Source organism: Sapajus apella, unplaced genomic scaffold (assembly GCF_009761245.1).
Source record: "Sapajus apella isolate SASKATOON/1434 unplaced genomic scaffold, GSC_monkey_1.0 scaffold127, whole genome shotgun sequence".
Classification (NCBI taxonomy): Eukaryota; Metazoa; Chordata; class Mammalia; order Primates; family Cebidae; genus Sapajus; species Sapajus apella.
In genome coordinates, this window is record NW_022437067.1 from 2,826,956 (window position 1) to 2,849,598 (window position 22,643).

The 22,643-nt window shown below is 49.0% G+C and overlaps 2 long non-coding RNA genes across 2 annotated transcripts; both read left to right on the forward strand.

Annotated features, from left to right (window-relative positions):
* Positions 1–14,323: 14,323 nt before the first annotated feature.
* LOC116539248 lies at positions 14,324–21,856 on the forward strand. The gene is made up of 3 exons (XR_004263964.1): positions 14,324–14,363; positions 18,750–18,766; positions 21,808–21,856. It is a non-coding gene; the product is annotated as an uncharacterized LOC116539248 (long non-coding RNA).
* On the forward strand, positions 15,219–18,177 carry LOC116539249. The gene is made up of 3 exons (XR_004263965.1): positions 15,219–15,257; positions 17,923–17,957; positions 18,145–18,177. It is a non-coding gene; the product is annotated as an uncharacterized LOC116539249 (long non-coding RNA).
* Positions 21,857–22,643: the final 787 nt, after the last annotated feature.

The following is a 22,643-nucleotide window of genomic DNA, read 5'->3' on the forward strand; positions in this document are numbered from 1 at the left end:
GAAAATACCTGCTAATTTAGTTCCAGGGTTAGCTGTAGGTGAAACATAGAACTGAGAAGCAATTTTTCTCCTTTTGACCTTAAAACAAGGGTGGAAAGGCAGAGTGAGCTGAGCTTTGCTGCCCAGAAGCTGCCAGTCCCAGTTGTTTCTGTCTGAGGGGTGTCTGGGGGTGGGGGCTCTGGCCCCTGTGTGCAGTGAGCAGATGGGGCAAGTGGGTGGCATGGATGGGGGAGGGACAGCAAAGGGGACAGGGCCACCACCCCTGCGGACGTGGGACTCAGAGAGGAGGCTTTGACTGGAGGGAGGGAACGGGGGCCGCACATAGCTGTTGGCAAAAGTGACCCCAGGACCTTCCTGCCCTGTGTTTCTGCTCTGGGTGGGGGCGGGGTCCCACACAGACTCTGGGCTTGGCCGTGTACCTCGCTTTGACCAGTGGGACATTAAAGTCGAAGGCTGGAAAGCCCACATCTCCTGGGGCTTGTCCTCTTGCTGGGCCTGGAGCCCCGAGGCTCCCATGAGCACAGGCCCAAGCCAGCCTGCTATAAGGTGAGATGTCGCCCAGGGGAGAAGGGGGAGCCCTGGCCGATGGTCTGCTATGTGCAGAATGGGTGAGGAAGCCCAGTGAGATTATCCAGCCGCCAACCCACCAGCCTGGGGAGCCCGACACGTGAGCGAGCCCAGCTGGGACCAGCAGGGACCCGAATGTTCACCCAGACACCCCACAGGTTCGTGGGGAGGAACCACGGTGGCTGTGGTGTGTAGCTTTGGTGCCGCTGTTTTCCTGTCATTTGTTAGACAGCAGAAGCCCACTGGTGTAGCCTGAAAGCCACCATGAAAAGCAGAAGGCCACCCACCCACCCTCCCAGCTCTAGCTCCGTGGGCCCCACTTAACGGCCACGGGGAGGCTGGGACCACGAGGGAGAGAGCCAGGACCCTGCTGGAGCCAGTGGGTGGAGGGACCCTTTAGAAGAGAGCTTGGAGGTACAGGGGACTTTGCTGTGACTGGCTGTGAGCTCCCAAGGTCAAAGCGGAGGGATTTGGATGCTGGAGTTGTGGGGCAATGGGGTCAGAAGGGTGAGCGCTGTCAGCAGGGCTTGCTGAGACAGCTGGTCCAATCCAGTTCAGTAAGCATGTCCTGAGGTCCCGTGGGGCACGGCCCAGGGCCAGCTGCTGCAGGACCTGTGTCTGCTGTCCACTGAGTGTGCGGAGCCGCCTCCAGCCCCGGCAGCATACACGGTGCTGCTCACTCACCATGCTGAAGAAGGAGCCGGTCCTTAGCCCTTCCCCCTAACAGTCAGTGGGGCTTCCTTCTCTATGGGAACACGTTCTTGTTTTTAATTATGAATGTCATAGGAAAATCAGATTCACTTAGCAGAAATGTCACTTGTTATCCGGGTATCTGTTTTGTGGGGTGAAGGCTACCTAATGGGGTGGGTGACAAAGCAAGAGACAGGAGCGCCCCTTCCATGAGCCGCAGGCCCTCTCCGTGCTCCGCCTGGTCATGGAGAGACCTTGAACTTGCTGCTTTGAGGGCTCATTAGCATGTAAACCAGCTATTATTAGATTTCCAAGCCCATATTTATGTTTTATTAATCTGTGTAATGAAGTTCCCTTTCTCCCGAGCACCATCAGGGAGGCGTTTGTCCAGGAAGGCTGTGCCTGTGGCAGGGACTGATGGCCCCAGTCCATAACAAGGGCCATGTGCATTTTGCAGCCTGGTGGGGGCTGTGGCCAGGAGCACCATCCTGCAGTTCTGGGTCCCCTGAAAACTGAATGTGGCCTCTACCTGCTCTCCTGGAAGGGCCACCTCACCCAGAACCAACCTTCAGCTCAGTTGCTTCCCACCCTGGAGGGATGCTGGGGAGCCCCTAGAACACCCAGCCTACCCCGAGGCCAGCAGCTATTTCTTGCTTCTGTTTTAAGGACTTGCAGTCTGAAGCTACCATTCCTTGGGGCCTCAGAGTGATTAGCCTTTCTGAGCTGTTGGCTTTGGAAAATGTGGCCTTTTTTAACTTGGCCTTGAAACCACTGGATTTTACAGCCCAAGGAGCCACCTTGGAATATCTGTGAAGCCCCCTTGAGAAACAGGCACAGACAGGACCAGAGATTTGCTGAAGGTCTGGTCTGACCTGTGAGAGTTTGCCAGGGCCTTCCTCTGTGTGAAACGGTCTTCTTGGTTTAGACAGATTTTTCTGCCTTGCTGCTCCGAATGAAACAATCGCTACATTTTATTTCAACAAGTTTGTGTTTTGAAGGGCACTGTGGTAAACGAGGAAGATCTCTGGGCGTTTATTAATTCATCTGTGTTAGTCCATTCTCATGCTGCTAATAAAGACATACCCATTACTGGGTAATTTACAGAGAAAAGAGGTTTAATTGACTCGCAGTTCAGCATGGCTGAGGAGGCCTCAGGAAACTTACCATCATGGCAGAAGGGAAAGCAAATACGTCCTTCTTCACATGGTGGCTGCAACAGAAAGTGCCGAAGCAAACGGGAAAAGCCCCTTACAAAACCATCAGATCTCATGAGAACTCAAGACTATGAGAACAGCATGAAGGTAACTTCCCCTGTGAGTCAATTACCTCCCACTGGGTCCCTCCCATGACATGTGGGGATTATGGGAACTACAATTCAAGATGAGATTTGGGTGGGGACACAGCCAAACCATATCATCCATCCATCCATCCATCCATCCATCCATCCATCCATCATCTGTTCATCCTTTTCTCATCCATCCTTCATCATCCTTCTCTCATCCATCCATCACCCATCATCCATCCACCCTTCTCTCATCCATCCTTCATCCGTCCATCCATCCATCTGGAGTGGTGAAAGAGATGAGCGTTGCTCACCTTAACAGAGTTTGCAGGGTGATGGGGAGGCTGACAGTGGGTATCTTAGCCGGGGTGGTCATGGTGGGTTTCTCCAACCAAGTGCTTTGATCTGAAACCCAAAGAATGAGAAGCCATCAGCCACTCAGAAAACAGGACAAACCCTGTCCCTTCCTGCTCCATACCACAGAAGATCATTTTGAAGTGTCAGACTCTTCCCTCCTTGCCGTTGGTATCACCTTTATGTGCCAGCTGTCCTCTCTCCCTTCCTCTTTGCTTTCCCTAAATCTTTGTGACAAGATATTCATGGAAAGTGGTGCAGGACTGAGACACAACCCAGGCGCCCTCCCTTGTCCTGCCCTCCATAACAGGTGCATTTCATCTTCAAGGCTGCAAAACAGCTGCACTGCTTTTGGGTATTGCATACACATCCCAGGCAGGAAGGAGGCAGAGGGGACAAAGACTCCACCTCGCTCAGATTCTTTTCCCGAGGTCCGCAGGGTGGATCTACAGGGAAGGATCTGAGCTCAGAGGAGTTCTCAGCAAGGCTATAGTGTCAGGGGTTTGGGAGCCACAGAGCCTGGACTCTGTAACTTTGTCCTTTCAAATCAGGCTTCTGACTCACCAATGTCCCCCTGCCTCTGTTGAGACTCACTGCTCAGTGGACAAGCTGAAGAGCTCCCTGGAAACAGCACATTCCCAGCCAACGCAGCTCAAAAGGATCAGGAAGGGGGGACACTGTGCATTCCATCCTTGTGGGGCTTCTGGCCCAAGGCCTGCATGTGTTTACAAGCCTGGCTCATGCCCTTGTGATCTGAGGCTCTTTGGGGCCGATGTGTCACGGGGGCTGCTGAATCTGTTAGGGACCGCGTTTCCCCAGCCTGCTCTTGGCTGGGCCTGAGCATTCACAGCCTGGTAACTGCATGTGAGGAGGGATGGAGCTTTGATCACAAGCAATGGAATTTGTCACCTCTTTCTCCACCTGGTCATTCACCCAAGCCTCTCCCTCCCTGTTCCTTTAATAAGACTTATTTCAACCAGTCACTTGTGTCATTTTTCTTGATTCGCTTCACCTTGGGCACTTTCATTATTTTCCTCACAAAATCAAGGCTCAAATTTAATTTCCCTCTCCTGTTCAGCAGCCTGATGGAGTGGCTGGGAGGGGGAGGAGGACATGGGGAGGCACAAGGTGAGGGGTCCTGGGGGTCTCCAGTAGGAAGGGCTGCACCTTCCAAAGGACATGTGGGCTGGAGGGAAACGCTGCATCTTGGGAGAGTGGGAATCATTGCAATTGGTATGTGGGGTGCTCATTCCTTGTGGGTGAGGGGAGGGACTTTTCAAACCCTTCTCCAGGGGCCCCTCCAGGAAAGTTTCCCCAGAGTCCAGGCAGGCCCTATCTGGCTCTCTGTCTGGCCAGGGTGCCCGCTGGGGAGCTGGCTGAGACCTCAGATATGAGGTGTCCACGCCTGGGTCTGCCTGGGTGCCCAGAGCCTGGGGCCGTTTAGAGAGCACTGGCCGAGCAATGGGACACCAGGCTGCAGTCCCGTCAGGTAGAACTCACGGTGTGACCTTGGGCAAGTGGGTGCCTGTCTCCGCACTTTCAGGAAGCGAGGGAGCTGGGCTGGGTGTCCGCGGCTCTGTGCAGCTTCTCAGGTCGGCATCGCTGATGTGCCCGGGTGCTCCATCTCTGTGATGAGATCACAGATTCAGCAGGTATGCAGGGACCTGGGGACCTGGCAGCGCTCCCTTGCTCTGTTGAAGCCACTTACTTAGATTTCCCCACAGGGTGGTGAATGGGGCCATCCTGGCCTGAGACAGTGACCAAGTTCCTCCTTTGTCCTGAGTCCTGTGGGGCTTGGGGAGGCCACAGCAGCCCATGTGGATCTTCCTTTCCTTTAAATTCTAGGCAATGACTCTCAAGGGAGGGGGTAGTTTTGTAACCCCTCCTCCCAGCAGATATTGGACAATGCTTGGAGCAATTTTCAGCTGTGGCAATCAGAGGTGTGTGTGTGCATGTGTGTGTGTGTGTGTGTGTGTGTGTGTGTGTGTGTGTCCAAAATGTCAATGGAGTCCCCTATACAATTTGTACATTGAAATCCTAATCATTAAGATGTCAGAGTGTGACTGTATTTACAGTTTTTTCAGAGTTAAATTAAAATGGGATCATTAGGGTGAGCCCTAACCCATAGTGACTTGTGTCTTTATAAGAAGAGGGGATGGAGACACAGACACACACAGGGATGACCCTGTGGGCACAGAGAGGAGACGGCGTCTACAAGCCAAGGAGAGAGGCCTCAGGAGAAAGCATCCTGCCGGTGCCTTGATCTCACTTCCAGCCTGCAGGACTGTGGGGTTAAGCTGCTGGGCTGTGGTGCTTTGCCATGACAGCCCTTGTAAAGCCAAGCCAGCGATGGAGTTCCAGGAGCAAAGCCAGGCTGGCTGGCAGAGCAGGCTTCAGACAGAAAGTGACTCCTGTTGAGGGGTGAGATCATTCACACCACGTGGCTTCTCTTCCCCTTCTTGTTTTCCTTATTTAAAAAATTCCTGTCTTAAGATTTTTTGTTGACTCCATGGGCTGTAGCCCTGGTACCAGGAAGAGATGGGCTTACGGGATTTCGATTCCAACTGCCTCTCTGCCTCTGCTCTGGGTGGCCCTTCGACCCTGAGGCTTGGGGTCTCTGAGCTGGGGAGTTGTCTGGGTGAGGCAGTTCCTGCCATGTGGTTGAGGCTCCAGGAACTCGGACTCCCAGTATCCTTCCCGCGGCAGCCACAGGCAGGGACTCATTGACTGGCAGCAGCTTCTGGGGTCCCAGCAGGAGGGGACACGGGGAGGAAACCAATCCGCGGTCTCCCAAACAGCAAGACGGCGGCAAGCAAGAGGGGTGAGGAGGCAGAAGAGACCCTGGGGGTAAAATCCCCTGGATCGCAGAAAAAGAAGACCAGGAAAAAAAGAGCATGTACAGGATTCAGTCCCGGTTTTGTAAAAAAAATCTATAGAAAATGTTGACAGAATCGACTTACACATTATCACGATTATTACAGGGGTATTATGGCTGGACAGTGGCAAGGAGTGTGAGTCGAAGGAGTTTTTACATCTTTTTTACTTATTTATTTAGTTTTTTGAGACGGAGTCTTTGTTGCCCAGGCTGTAATGCCGTGCAGTGTGAGATCTCAGCTCACTGCAACCTCCACCTCTGGGTTCAAGTGATCCTCCTGCCTCAGCCTCCAGAGTTGCTAGGATTACCGTGCATCACCACTCCTGGCTAATTTTTGTATTCTTAGTAGAGATGGGGTTTCACCACATTGGCCAGGCTGGTCTCGAACTCCTGACTTAAAGTGATCCGCCCCACCTTGGCCTCCCAAAGTGCTGGGATTATAGGTGTGAGCCACTGCAGCCGGCTACATTCTTTTAAAAATGATCTAAAACATATTATTTTTGTAATGAGGATGAAATAGTAATTAAAAAAGGCTTGCTTCTCTCCAGGGAAGAGGGGGATAGGGGCTGGCCCTTTGGCACCAGCCACCTGGGCTCCTGTCCCCTTGTAAAGCCATGGGGACTTGGAGAGGTCGCACCAGCTACCCAAGCCTGCTTCTTTGGCTGTAAAACGAAGAAAGGAAGAGCACTTTATGCTGAGGCTTAAAGTAAGGATTCCCACTGAGTCATGTCCGTGAAGTACCGGACACACCGTCTGCACTCAATAAATGTTAGCTATTTTTGTTGTTATGACTGTTTTCTGGCCAGAACCGTCCTTCAGGAAGAGGAAGCCTTGCTGAACAACCTCTCCATGAAACAGGGGTGGTCAATTCTGCTCTTCTTTTATTAGAAAGCGAGTCTTCCCTTCCTGTTTGAAAATGGGTCTCAGGGGAGCTGCCTGCGAGACAGAGGCGCCCCGGCCCCTCTTCCAGCTTGTCTGCACGAAGCCGTTTGACCACAGCTCTGAGACTTGGCCCTGCGGTGGACCCCTGGCCAAGCGTCACGGAGAAAGAACACCTTGGTCCCTCCCATCTGAACTGCCAGGGGGACTGCATTTGTGTTTTTTGGGGGCTACCCACCAGGACAAAGTCATGAGCTTGAGACCCGGGATGCACCCGTGAGCCAGCACATTACTGTGGTCAGGGGATCTGAGGCCCCGTATGATCCAGGAGCAGCAGTTCTAGAGCTTTCTGAAAGGATGGGGGAGAGAGGAAGGTTCCACACTGCTGAGCTTTAACCTTCATTCCCACTGCCGCCACGGAGGCTAATTCTTACATTTTCTGGCTGAGCGACATTCAGCTTCCTGCACATCGGCAGTTTGCCTGTGTCTGTGCCCAGCGCCCGCACATTTGGCCTAAGGCAGTTAAACCTCTGAGCTGCCAAAAGACCTTGTAAGAACAATGAAAAACTGCTCCATGGTTTATTAAAAAACAAACAATAAAATCTTCCACAAAAAAACAGCAATAAAAAAACCATTTAAAATGATGTCCTTTCCTTGGTAGGGTGTAAACTCATATTTAAACCACACGGTGCCCCAGCAGGGTCACAGGTGGGGGTCAGGTCCCGCCTCAACCTCTTCCCATCCCTGGCCAGCCCCAGTGGCCCCACTTTTACCTCTACTGTGTCTTCTGGGGCTTTGCAGAGTGTCCTGTAAAACATGTTCCGAAGACCCAGACAGACAAAGCTCCCAATGGGACCTCTGCTGTAATCCCAGCACTTTGGGAGGCTGAAGTGGGTAGATCATGAGGTCAGGAGTTCAAGACCAGCCTGCCCAAGATGGTGAAACCCGGCTCTACTAAAAATACAAAAATTAGCCAGGCATGGTGGCTGGTGCCTGTAATCCCAGCTACTCGAGAGGCTGAGGCAAGAGATTTGCTTGACTTGGGAGGTGGAGGTAGCAGTGAGCTGGGATTGCGCCACTGCACTCTAGCCTGGGAGACAGAGCAAGACTCCATCTCAAAAAAAGAAAAAGAATAGTGAACACTCTAGCTGGGCATGGTGGTGCCTGCATTCCCAGCACTTTGGGAGGCTGAGGTAGGAGGATGGCTCGAGCCCAGGAGTTTGAAGCTGCAGTGAGCCATGATGGTGCCATGGCACTCTATCCTGGGTGATGGCTTGAAACCCTAGCTGTAAAAAAAAATGTATATGTATGCGCCAGGTGAAGTGGCTGACACCTGTAATCCCAGGCTGGGCAACATGGTGAGACACCATCTTTATCAAAAATACACACACACACAGAAGCCAGATGTGGTGGTGCACACCTGTGGTCCCAGCTTCTTGGGAGGCTGAGGTGGGAGGATCATTGAGCCTGAGAGGTGGAGGTTGCAGTGAGCCGAGATGGCGCCACTGCACTCCAGCCTGGGCAACAGAGTGAGAACCTGTCTCTGTAAGTAAGTAAATAAATAAATACATACATGCATGTATATGTATTTAAAACAGTAGTGAATGCTCCAGCCGCTTCACAGGGCTGCTCAGAGGCATTCAATACTGCACTATTTTAACTTCAGGGCCTGAAATCACTGCAGCTCTGAGTTTTAAAGCAGTTTGTGGTGGAAGTACTCCTGTAAATCATCCTCACGCTGTGTCGGAGGGGGCAGTGCAGTCTTCTGAAGTGTCTTTGGACTGAATGTTGGTTCAAGTCACCACCCAGAAACTTCTGGCACCACTCCAGGCAGAGAAACGCAGTGGCAGAAAGCGTCCCAGACCTGGGCCCCGGGAGCCTCCGTGACTGTCCCCGCCAAGATGGGCAGAAGCAAAGTGTGCTCACCCACCCCAAGACGGGTTTCATTCAGACCCTAAAGCTGACTTCCTATCTGAGGTTCGGAAGTGATGAACACGCTTTACGAAGCAGAAGTTGACCTCCTGGGTGAGAGCACAGATCACCTTTTTAAAGGAAGCCTTTGCAATATTGTGTTGTATCTTGACAAAAATTCACTCTCCTTGGCTCCTGGCATGGGGTGCAGGCTCAGGCACTCCTGCATTGTCTGTCTATATCTGGGGCAAATCGCCACCCATTCATGGCCTATGTCACCATCACCCCCGTTGGTGCCCCGGAGGCACGGTGGGTCAGGAGTCTTGGTGGGGGGGTCTCAGGCGGCCGTCTGGGTGCTGGCTGGGCCTGTGCTCCTCTCTGGAGTTCAGGGTTTTCTTCCAGCCTTGTTCAGGTTGTTAGCAGAATTCAGTTCCTCGGGGCTATAGTGCTGAGGTCCCGCTTTCTTGCTGGCTGTCGGTGGGGGCTGCTGTCCACCCTGGAGACTGCCTGTGGGTCCTTGCCATGAGGCCACCATGGGAAGCTCACAGTAGGGATTGTTTTGCTTTCTTCTAGGACAGCAGGACACGTCTCTCTGACTTCTGTCTCAAGCCTCTAGACTCCCTTTTAGGAGTTCCCCTGATTGGCACAGGCCCGAGCAGGACCCTCTCCCTTTGGAGCACTCTGTAGATTAGGGACCCGATAACATTGTCATGCATCCCTGTGGCCGTGTGACGTGACATGATCCCGGGGTGATGCCCCCTCGTCTCCCTGGTCTCCCTGCACTTGAGTGGGGCACCGTACGAGGGCATGGGACGTGGGGGTTGGCCTTAGAATTCTGCCTGCCACCATCCCTGGGTCGGGGGGGCCTTGTGTGGTGGTAAGGGAGGGGTTCGCCTGGACAAGCAGGTGCGGGAAGGAGGGGCTGTGCCTTGTGTGGGAGCCGGTTCTCGTCCCCACATTGGCCTCTCTCATGCAACTTGAAATGTGGGTTGCCGGGCCTCTGGACCCCTGTGTCCTGGTTCTTCTTCATGAGGGTCAGCGCACACATTGGGACTCTGCTCTACGTCTGCCTCCCAGTAGAGGCGGTGGATGTGGTTTGGACTCTGAGTGGGCTGGAAGTTACCAGGGAGGCTCAGAGGAAGCTTTCCTGCAAAGCACGGCTTGATCCAGTCTGAGGGATGGGTGGTGTCTTGTCAGTGAGAGAGGTGGAAACCGGTGGCCCAGGCTGCGAACAGGTGTCCAGGCAGGGGTAGCAGGTGCCCAGGCTCAGAAACATGTGTCCCAGGCTTTGAGACAAGTGGCCCAGGCCCAGAAATAGGTGGCCTAGGCTTAAGGATAAGTGCTCCAGGCTCTGAGACAGGTGGCCCAGGCTTGGGGACGGGCTGAGCAAAGGTGCTGTGAGGGGTGAGCATACGGATTTAGGAGCCGGGGATGGGAGGTCCTCCCTGGGGTGAATGGAGGGCCCCTGGCTCTGGTGGTCTCTCCTCTGGTCATGATGTATCAGAACCATCGTGCCAGCCTGGGGGCCTCTGTTGGATGGTGCACTGTGTGGTGTTCCAGAGACTGGCCACAGGTGCTCTCTGCCAGGCTCCGACACTTTCACTAGATGCTTTTATTAACTCATTTTAAAAAGTAATTGGGAGGCTACTCTACTTGTGGAATGAGTTAGAGAAGGCCCGGTCCAGGGTTCCATGGTGTTGAAAGAGCCCTGAGCATGTAGGGAGGGAGCCGCAGCTTCGGTTTCTGGTGAGTTTCCTGGAGGTACTTAGGAATGACCTGGAAAGACTTTTTTAAAAAAATTAAATTCAGCAGGGTCATGCTGACCGTCCAGCTTCCAACATCACCCAGCAGTCATCGAGTCCCTGCTGAGGCACCAATCTCAGCCCCCTGAACTCTCCTGGGAGAAGGAGCCAGGATGGAGTGAGAAGGTACCACCCTGCAGCACACGGAGCCTTGGCACCTTCACCTACTTGCCTGGAACCTTGGCCCAATGATGCCCTTTCTCTGAGGTACGGTTTCTCACTCATAAGATGGGGATGGCGCAGACCTCAGAAGGGTGCTGGATAAAAATGTAAAAAGTGACGGTGTCAAAAACAAGCACTTTTTGTGTCAAAGAGTTTAATTCACTAAAAGAAGACAGCTTACAATAAGTCACTTGAAAAGCACGCTTATGTTTGCCTTTTATACCTGCATATGTACACCTGTGTGTTGTGAGTCAATACAGGAAGTGACATGCTCCCATAATATATTCTCAGCGGTGTCCTATACAGGGGTTTTCCTGCCATATGCTTCCATTCACAAAAAAATACCTGTTTATGATGCATCTTACAGAAAGCACGTTTACATTTGCCTTAAAAAAAACCCTGTATTTAGGGTTCAGGATACAGGTGCAAGTTTGTCACACAGGTAAACCAGTGTCATGGGAGTTTGTTGTACAGATTATGTAGTCACCAGTTATTAAGCATAGTACCCATTAGTTATTTCTCCTGATCTTCTCCCTCCTCCCACCCTCACCCTCTGAGAGGCCCCAGTGTGTGCCGTTTCCCTCTGCATCCATGTGTTCTCATTATTTAGCTCCTCCTTGTGAGAACATACAGTATTTGTTTTTTTTTCCTTCTGAGTTAGTTTGCTAAGAATAATGGCTTCCAGCTCCACCCATGTTCCTGCAAAGGACATGATTTTGTTCTTTTTTTTTCATAGCTGCATAGTATTCCATGGTGTGTATTAATTTCATTTTCTTTAACCAGTCCATCATTGATGGGCATTTGGGTCAATCCCATGTCTTTGCTATTCTGAATACTGCTACAATGAACACATGGATGCATGTGTCTTTATAACAGAATGATTTATATTACGTTGAGTATACATATTCCCAGTGATATGGTTTGGCTGTGTCCCCAACCAAATCTCATCTTGTAGTTCCCATAATTCCCACGTGTCATGGGAAGGACCAGGTGTAGATAACTGAATAATGGGGAGTTTTCCATCCTGTTCTCATGATAGTGAGTTAGCTCTCACGAGATCTGATGGATTTCTAAGGGGCTTCTCCCTTCCCTGGGCACTCATTATTCTCCCTGACATCGTGTGAAGAAGGATGTGTTTGCTTCCCTTTCTGCCATGATTGTAAGTTTCCTGAGGCTTCCCCAGCCATGCTGAACTATGAGTCAATTACACCTCTTTCGTTAATAAATTACCCAGCCTTGGGTATGTCTTTATTAGCAGTGTGAAAATGGACTACACCTAGTAATGGGATTGCTGAGTTAAATGGTAGTTCTGTTTTTAGCTCTTTGAGGAATCAACACAGTGCTTTCCACAATGGTTAAACTGATTTATACTCCCACCAGCAGTGTATAAGCATTCATTTGCTCTGCAACCTCACCAGCATCTGTTATATTTTGACTTTTTAGTAATAGCCATTCTGACTGGTGTGAGATGGTATCCCATTTTGGTTTTGATTTGCATTTCCCTAATGATCAGTGATGTTGAGCTTTCTTCATATGCTTTTTGGCCACAGGTTTGTCTTCTTTTGAAAAGTGTCTGTTCACATTCTTTCCAACTTTTCAATAGGGTTTTTTTTTTCTTGTAAATCTGTTCAAGTTCCTTTTAAATGCCGGATATTAGACCTTTGTCAGATGCAGTTTACACAATTTTTCTTCTATTCTGTAGGTTGTTTGCTGACTCTGTTCTCAGTTTCTTTTGCTGTACAGAAGCCCTTTAGTTTATTTAGACCCAATTTGTCAATTTTGGCTTTTGCTGCAATTGCTTTTGGTGTCTTTGTCACAAAATCTTTGCCCATTCCTATGTCCAGAATGGCATTGCCTAGGTTGTCTTCCAGGGTTTTTATAGCTTTAGGTCTTACATTTAAGCCCTTAATCCATCTTGAGTTTATTTTTTTTTGGTATATGGTATAAGAATGGAGTGTAGTTTCAGTCTTCTGCATATGGCTAGCCAGTTATCCTAGCATCATTTATTGAATAGGGAGTCCTTTCTCCATTACTTGTTTTTGTCAGCTTTGTCAAGATCAGATGGTTATAGGTTTGTGGCCTTATTTCTGGGCTCTCTATTCTGTTCCATTGATCTATACGTCTGTTTTTGTACCAGTATCACGCTATTTTGATTACTGTAGTCCTGTAGTATAGTTTTAAGTCAGATGGTGTGATGCCTTTAGCTTTGTTCTTTTTGCTTAGGATTGCTTTGGCTATTTGGGTTCCTTTTTGGTTCCACATGAATTTTAAAATAGTTTTTTCTTAGTTTTATAAAGAATGTCATTGGTAGTTTGATAGGAATACTGTTGAATGTATAAATTGCTTTAATGATATTGATTCTTTCTATCCATGAGCATGGAATGTTTTTAAATTTGTTCGTGTCATCTCTGATTTCACTGAGCAGTGGTTTGTAGTTCTCCTTGTAGAGATTTTTCACCTCCTTAGTTAGTTGTATTCCTGGATAGCTTATTCTTTTTGTGGCAATTGTGAATAAGATTGCATTCATGATTTGGCTTTTGGCTTGACTATTGAAAAACAAGGTGATTCTTTTTTTTTTTTTTGAGGGAATCTTGCTGTGTTACTCGGGCCGGAGTGCAGTGGCACGATTGTGGCTCACTGCAACCTCTGCCTCCCAGGTTCAAGTGATTCTCTAGCCTCAGCCTCCTTAGTAGCTGGGATTACAGGCATGTGACACCACACCTAGCCTTTTTTTTGGCTTTTTTACTAGAGATGGGGATTTGGCATGTTGGCTTGACTGGTCTTGAATTCCTGGCCTCAAGCAATCTGCCTTCCTTGGCCTCCCAAAGTGCTAGGATTACAGGTGTGAGCCACTGTGTCCAGCTGAAAACAAAAATTCTTTAAAAAGATTACCTTCATTTTATTTCTTGAAGAGGCTGGTGTCTGGCAGTGATGCTTCAGGGAGAGGAAATGAAATGGAAGAAGTGATATCATGGGAGAGGTGATGCCATGGGGAAGTGATGTCATAGGAGAGGTGATGTCATGGGAGAGGTGATGTCATGGGAGAGGTAATGCCATGGGGAAGTGATGTCGTAGAGGAAGTGATGTTATGGAGGAGGTGATGCCATGGGGAGGTAATGTCACAGGGGAGGTGATATCACGGAGAGGAAATGCCATCGGGTGGTGATGGGTGAGGTGATGTCATGGGGTGAGGTGATGTGATGGGGGAGGTGATGATATAATAGGAGTGACATCATTGGGAGGTGATGTCAGGGGGAGGTGATGCCATGGGGAAGTGATGTCATGAAGGTGATATCATAGGGAGGTACCATCATGGGGAGATGATGTCATGGAGGAGGTGATGTCATGGGGAGGTGATGCCATGTCAAAGTAATGTCATGGGGGAGGTAAGGCCGTGGGGGAGATGATGTCATGGGAAAGGTGATGTCATAGAGGAGATGATGTCATGGAGGAGATGAGGTCATAAGGAGGTGATATCATGGGGGAAGTGATGTCATGGAGAGCTGATGCCATCAGGTGGTGATGTAATGGATGAGGTGATGTAACAGTGTGGTGAAGTCATGAAGAGGTGATGTGATGGGGTGGTGATATCATGGGGGAAGTGATGTCATTAGGGAGGTGATGTCGTAGGGTGGTGATCTCATGGGTAGATGATGTCATGGAAGAGATGATGTCAATAGGGAGGTAATGTCCTTGGCGGGGGATGCCATTAAGAGGTGATGTCATGGGGGGGTGATGCCATAGTGAGGTGATGTCTTCGGAGAAAAGATGTCATGGGGAGGTGATGTCATTGGGGGGTGATGCAATGTGGGAGGTGATGCCATGGGGCTATGATGCAGTGGTGGGTGAGGTCATAGGAGGTGAAGCATGGAGAGGTGATGTCATGGAGAAGTGATGTCATGGGGTAGTGATGCCATGGGGAGATGATGCAATGGGGGTGATGTCATAGGGAGGCGATGTCATGTTTAGTAACGTTAGGGGGAGGTGATGTTGTAAGGAGATGATGTCATGGGAAAGGTAATGTCATGGGAAGGTTATACCATGGGAAGGTGATGCTATGGGGGGTGATGTCATAGGGAAGTGATATCATGGGGTGGTGATGCAACATGGGAGGTGATGCCAAGGGAGGTGATGTTATCAGGAAATGATGTTATGGGGAAGTGATGTCATGAGGGAGGTGATGTCATGGGGAGGTGATCTCATGGGGAGATGATGTAATGAGGTGGTGATGTCAATGGAGAGATGATGTCATAAGAGGTGATGTCATGGGGGAGGTGAAGTAACGGGGAGGTGATGTCATAAGAAGGTGATGTTATTTTGGGGTGATACCATGGAGAGGTGATGTCATAAGGTGGTGAAGTCAAAGAGGAAGTGATGAGGGACGTGATGTCATGTGGAAGTGATCTCATGGGGAGAAGATGTCATGGGGGAAATGATGCCATGAAAGGGGTAATGTAATTAAAAGGTGATCTCATTGGGTGGCGATGTCATAGGGAGGTGATATAATGGGAAGTTCATCTCATGGAGGTGATGTCATTTGGTGGTGATGCAAGGTTGGAGGTGATGCATGCGGAGGTGATGTCGACCGGGGTGTTCTAATGGAGAGGTGATGTCATGTGGAGGTGATGTCATGGGGAGACGATGTTATGGGAAGATGATGTCATGGAAGAGGTAATGTCATGGGGAGGTGATGTCATGGGAAGATTATTCAAAGGGATGGTGATGTCAGGGGGAGGTGATGTCATTGGAGGTGATGTCATGGGTCATGATGTCATTGAAGATGGTCACATTGGAAGTGATGTTTTGAGGTGATGATGTAATGGGGAGGTGATGTCACAGGGTGATGATGTCATGAGAAAGTGATGTCATGGGAGGTGATGGCATGGGGCAATGATGCCAAGTGGAAGTGATGACAGGGGAGGTGATGTCATTGAAAGGTGATATCATGGGTGATGTGATGTCACCGGGAGGTGATGTCATGGGAAGATGATTTCAAGGTGGTGGTGATGTAAGGGGGAGGTGATGTCATTGGAGGTGATGTCACTGGAGGTAATGTGACAGGAAGGTGATGTCATGGGGAGGTGAAGTGATGGGGAAGTGATGCCATGGGAAATGATGTCATGGAAGGTGATATCAAGAAGTGATGTCATGGAGAGGTGATGTCATGGGTGGTGATGTCATGGGGCAATGATATCATGAGGAAGTGATGTCATGGGAGGTAATGTCATGGTAAGGGGATGTCATGGGGAGTTGATGTCATGGGTGGTGATGTCATTGGACGATGATGTCATGAGGAGGTGATGTCATGGGAAGGTGATGTCATAGGAATATGATGTTGGGATGATGATGTCCAGGAGAGGTGATGTCATGGGGAGATGATGTCATGAGGAGCTGATGTCATGAGGAAGTGAAGTCATGGGGTAGTGATGTCATGGGAGATGATGTTTTAAAAGGTGATGTCATGTGGAGATGAAATCATGGGAAGGTGATGGCACTGGGAGGTGTTGTCATAGAAAGGTGATATCATGTGATGATAAGGTCAAGGAGAGACAATGTAATGAGGAGGTGACGTCAAGTGAACATTATGTCATGGGGTGGTGATATCATGGGGAAGTGATGTCATGGGGAGGTGATGTCAAAGGGCAACGATATGATGAAGAGGTGATGTCATGGGAGGTGAAGTCATGGTGTGATGATGTCATGGGGAGGTGATATTCTGGGCAGGTGATGCCATGGGGCAATGATGTCATGAGGAGGTGATGCCACGGGGAAGTGATGTCATGGAGCGATCATGTCATGGGGAGGTGATGTCATAGGTAGGAGATGCTATAAAGCAGTGATGTCATGGGGAGGTGATGTCATAGGGATGTGATTTCATGGGTAGGTGATGTATTGGGGTGATGATGTTATGAGGAGGTGATGTAATGGGGAGGTGATGTCATGGGCAATGATGTCATGGGGAGGTGATGTAATGCAAAATGATGTCATCGGGTGATGTTGTCATCAGGAGGTGATGAAATGGGTAGCTGATGTCATGGGGAGGTGATGTAATGTGAAGTGATGTCATGGGGTGATGTTGTTATGGGAAGGTGATGAAATGGGTAGAAGATGTGAAGGGGAGGTGATGTCATGGGGCGATGATATCATTGGTAGGTGATGTCATGAGAGGTGCTGTCATGGGGGATGATGTTATGAGGGAAGTATTGTCATAGGAAAACAATGTCATGGGAAGGTGATGTCATGGAAAGGTGATGTTATGGGGAGGTGATATCATGAGGTATTGATGTCGTGGGGTGATGATGTCAAGGAGAGGTGATGTCATGGGGTGGTGATGTCATGGTGAAGTGATTTCATTTGGTGGTGATGTCTTGGGAGAGGAGATGTGATGGGAAGATGATGTCATGAGGCAATGATGTCATGGAGAGGTGATGTCATGGGAGATGATATTATGTGGGAGGTGTTGTCATGAGGAGGTGATGTTACAGGGTGATGATTTCATGGGGCAGTAATGTCATGAAAGGTGATATCATGGGTTGATAATGTCATAGGGAGATGATGTCATGGGGCGATGATGTCATGGCAGGTGATGTCACCGGACGTGATGTAATGGGTTGATGACATCATAAGAGGTGATGTCATGGGGTGATGATGTGATGAGGAGATAATGTCATTAGGAGGTGGCGTCATGGAGAGATGATGTCATGGGATGATGTTGTCATCGGGAGGTGATGTGATGGGTAGGTGATGCTACGGGGCGATGACATCATGGGTTGATGATGTCATAAGAGGTGATGTCATGGGGTGATGATATCATGGGGAGCTGATGTCATAGAGAGGTGATGTCAGGGGGTGATGGTGAGTTGAGGAAATGATGTCATTAGGAGGTGATGTCATGGGGAGGTGGTGTTGTGGGGTAATGTCAAGAGGTGGTGTCATGGGTAGGTGATATCATGAGTAGGTGATGTCATGGGGTGATGATGTCATGGTGAGTTAGTGTCATGAGGAGGTGACGTCTATGCAAGGTGATGTCATGGGGAGGTGATATTATGGGAAGATGATGTCATGGCTGAGGTGATGTCATGGGAAGATGATTTCACGGGGATGGTGATGTCAGGGGGAGTTGATGTCATTGGAAGTGATGTCATGATGTGACGATGTCATTGGATATGGTCTCATTGGAAGTGATGTCTTGAGATGATGATGTCATGGCGAGGAGATTTCACAGCATGATGATGTCATGAGAAAGTGATGTCATGTGAGGTGATGACATGGGACAATGATGCCATGGGGAGGTGATGACAGGGGAGGAGATGTCATTGAAAGGTGATGTCATGGGCGAGGTGATGTCATGGGGAGGTGATGTCATGGGAAGATGATTTCAAGGGGATGGTGATGTTGAGGGAAGTGATGTCATTTGAGGTGATGTCATAGGAAGGTGATGTCATGGGAAGATGAAATCATGGGGTGGTGATATCAAGAAAAATGATGTCATGGAAGGTGATGTCAAGAGGTGTTGTCATGGAGAGGTGATGTCATAAGGTGGTGATGTCGTGAGGAAATGATGCCATAAGAAGGTGATGTCATATGGAGATGAAATCATGGAGAGGTGATGTTATTAAAAGGTGATATCATGGGATGATGATGTGAAGGAGAGGCAATGTAATGAAGAGGTGATGTCATAGGGTGGTGATGTTATGGGGAAGTGATGTCATGGGGAGGTGATGTCATGGGAGGTTTAGTCATGGGGTGATGATGTAATGAGGAGGTGATGTTCTGGGCAGGTGATGCCATGGGGCAATGATGTCATGAGGCAGTGATGTCATGCAGAGGTGATGTCATGGGGAGGTGATGACATAAGTAGGAGATCTTATGGGGCAGTGATGTCATAGGGAGGTGATGTCATAGGAATGTTATTTCATGGGTATGTGATATTTTGGGGCAATGATGTGATATGAAGAGGTGAAGTAAAGGGGAGGAGATGTCATGGGTGATGTTGTCATGGGGAGGTGAAGGAATGTCATGGGGTGATGTTGTCATGGGGAGGTGAGGTAATGGGTGGCTGATGTCATTGGGAGGTGATGTCATGGGGTGATGATATCATTGGTAGGTGATGTCATGAGAGGTAATGTCATGCGAAATGATGTTATGAGGGGAGTGTCATAAGAAGGCAATGTCATGCGAAGGTGATGTCATGAGGTGTTGATGTTGTGGGGTAATGATGTCACAGGGAGGTGATGTCATGGGGTGGTGATATCTTGGGAGAGGAGATGTGATGGGAAGATGATATCATGAGGCAATGATGTCATGGAGAGGTGGTGTCATGGGAGATGATATAAGGGAGGTGTTGTCACGGGAAGGGGATATCATGAGGAGGTGAAGTTACAGGGTGATGATTTCATGCAGCGGTTATGTCATGGGAGATGATATTATGGGTTCATGATGTCATGGAAAGATGATGTCATGGGAGGCGATGTGACAGGAGGTGATGTCATGGGTTAATGGTGTCATAAGAGGTGATGTCATGGGGTGATGATGTCATGGGAGGTGATTTCATGGGATGATGATGTGATGAGGAGGTGATGTCGTGGGGTGATGATGTCATGGTAGGTGATGTCACAGGAGGTGATGTCAAGGGTTGATGTCATAAGAAGTGACGTCATGGGGGATGATGTCATGGGGAGTTGATGTAATGGGGAAATGATGTCATTAGGAGGTGATGTCATTGGGAGGTGATGTCATGGGCTAATGTTGTCATCAGGAGGTGATGTCGTGAGTAGGTGATGTCGTGGGGCGATGATGCCATGGGGAGTTAGTGTCAAGAGAAGGTGATGTCTTTGTGAGGTGATGTCATGGGAAGATGATTTCAAGGGGATGGTGATGTCATTGGAGGTGATGTCATGGGGAGGTGAAGACATGGGGTGGTGATGTCATGGGAAATGATGTCATGGAAGGTGATGTCAAGAGGTGATGTCATGGAGAGTTGATGTCATGAGAGGTGATGTCATGGGGCAATGATGTCATGAGGAAGTGATGTCATGGGAGGTGATGTCATGGAAAGGGGATGTCATGGGGCATTGATGTCATGGGGAGTTCATGTCATGGGTGGTGATGCCATTGGATGATGATGTAATGAGCAGGTGACGTCGTGGGGAAGTGAGGTCATAAGAATATGATGTCATGGGATGATGATGTCCGTGAGAGGTGTTGTCACGGGAAGGCGATATCATGAGGAGGTGATGTTACAGGGCGATGATATCATGGGGTGGTAATGTCATGTGAGGTCATATCATGGGTTGATGATGTCATGGGGAGATGAAGTCATGGGAGGTGATGTCATGGTAGGCGACGTCAACATGAGGCGATGTCATGGGGTGATGATGTCATGCATTGATGACGTAATAAGAGGTGATGTTACAAGGTGATGATGTCATGGGAGGTGTTGTCGTGGGATGATGATATGATGAGCAGGTGAAGTCATTAGGAGGTGATGTCAGGGAGGTGATTTCATGGGGCAATGTTGTCATCGGGAGGTGATGTCAGGTGTAGGTGATGTCATGGGGCGATGATGTCATGGGAGATTATATTACGGGGCATGTGTTGTCACGGGAAGGTGATATCATAAGATGATGTTACAGGGCGATGATTTCATGGGGCGGTAATGTTGTGGGAGGTGATATCATGGGTTGATGACATCATGAGGAGATGAGGTCATGGTAGGCGATGTCACAGTAGGTGATGTCATGGGTTTATGACGTCATAAGAGCTGATGTCATGGGGTGATGATGTCATGAGAGGTGATGTCATGGGATGATTATATGATGAGGAGGTAGTGTCATTAGGAGGTGATTTCATGGAGAGACGACGTCAAGGGGCAATGTTGTCTTTGAAAAGTGATGTCATGGGGCGATGATGTCACGGTAGGTGATGTAACAGGAGGTGATGTCATGGGCTGATGATGTCATACGAGGTGATGTCTTAAGGTGATAATGTCATGGAAAGGAGATGTCATGAGGAGGCGACGTCATGGGGTGATGATGTGATGGGGAAGTGATGTCATTAGGAGGTGATGTCATGGGTAGGTGATGTCATGGGGAGTTAGTGTCATGTGGAGGTGATGTTTTTGCTAGGTGATGTCATGGGGAGGTGATGTTATGGGAAGATGATTTCAAGGGTATGGTGATGTCAGGGGTAAGTAATGTCATTGGAGGTGATGTCATAGTTTGGAGATGTTATGGGGCAGTGATGTTATGGGGAGGTGATGTCATAGTTATGTGATTTCATTGGTAGGTGATATATTGTGGGGTGATGTCATGAGGAGGTGATGTAATGGCGAGGTAATGTCATGGGCAATGATGGCATGGGGTGATGTCATGCAGAGGTGATGTAATGGTTAGCTGATGTCGTGGGAGGTGATGTCATGGGGTGATGATATCATTGGTAGGTGATGTCATGAGAGGTGACGTCATGGGGGATGATGTTATGAGGGAAGTGTCATAGGGAGATGATGTCATGGGGTGATGATGTGATTGGGAAGTGATGACATTAGGAGGTGATGTCATGGGGAGGTGGGGTCATGGGGTAATATCAGGAGGTCATGTCATGGGTAGGTGATGTCATGGGGCAATGATGTCATGGGTAGTTAGTGTCATGAGGTGGTGATGTCTGCGAGGTGATGTCATGGGGAGGTGATATTATGGGAAGATGATGTCGTGGGTGAAGTGATTTCATGGGAAGATGATTTCAAGGGGATGATGATGTAGGCGGTTGACGTCATTGGAGGTGATGTTATGGGGAGCTGAGGTCTTGAGGTGATGATTTCATGGAGAGGTGATGTCACAGGGTGATGATGTCATGAGAAAGTGATGTCATGGGAGGTGATGACATGGGGCAATAAGGCCAAGGGGAGGTGATGACATTGAAAGTGATGTCATGGGTTAGTGATGTCATGGGGAGATAATAATGTCATAAGAAGATGATTTCAAGGCAATGGTGATTTCAGGGCAAGGTGATGTCATTGGAGGTGATGTCATAGGAAGGTGATGTCATGGGGAGGTGAAGTCATGGGGTGGTGATGTCATGAAAATGTGATGTCATGGAATGGGATGTCAAGAGGTGATGTCATGGAGAGGTGATGTCATGGGAAAGTGATGTCATGTGGAGATGAAGTAATGGGGAGGTGATGTCATTGGAAGGCGACATAATAAAAAGGTGATATCATGAAATGATGATGTCAAGGAGAGGCGATGTAATGAGGAGGTGATATTATGTGAAAATGATGTCATGAGGAGGTGATGGCATGAGGAGCTGATGTCATGGGGAAGTGATGTCAAGGGGCAATAATATGATGGGGAGGCGATGTCATGGGAGGTGAAGTCATGGGGAGGTGATGTTCTGGGCAGGTGATGCAATGGGGCAATCATGTCATTAGGAGGTGATGCCATAAGGTGGTGATGCCATGGGCAAGAATGTCATGGGGAGGTGATGTAATGAGAAGTGATGTCATGTGTTGATGTTGTCATGGGGAGGTGATGTAATGGGTAGATGATGTCATTAGAGGGTGATGTCATTGGGCAATGATATCGTTGGTAGGTGATGGCAAGAGGTGATGTCATGAGGGATGATGTTATGAGGGAAGTGTCATAGGAAAGCAATGTCATGTGAAGGTGATGTCATGGAAAGGTGATGTTATGGGGAGGTGATGTCATAAGGTGTTGATGTTGTGGGGTGATGACGTCAAGGGTAGGTGATGTCATGGGTGATGATGTCAAGGGAAGGTGATGTCATATGGTGGTGATGTTATCAAGGAACTGTTGTCATAGGATGGCAATGTCATGGGAAGCTGATGTCATAAAAATGTGATGCTATGGAAAGGTGATGTCTTCAGGTGTTGATGTCATGGGGTAATGATGTCAAGAGGAGGTGATGTCATGTGGTTGTGATGTCATGAAGAAGTGATTTCATTTGGTGGTGATGTCCTGTGAGAGGAGATGTGATGGGAAGATGATGTCAGGAGGCAATGATGTCATGGAGAAGTGATGTCATTGGAGATGATATGGGGGAGGCATTGTCACGGGAAGATGATATCATGTGGAGGTGATGTTACAGGGCGATAATTTCATGG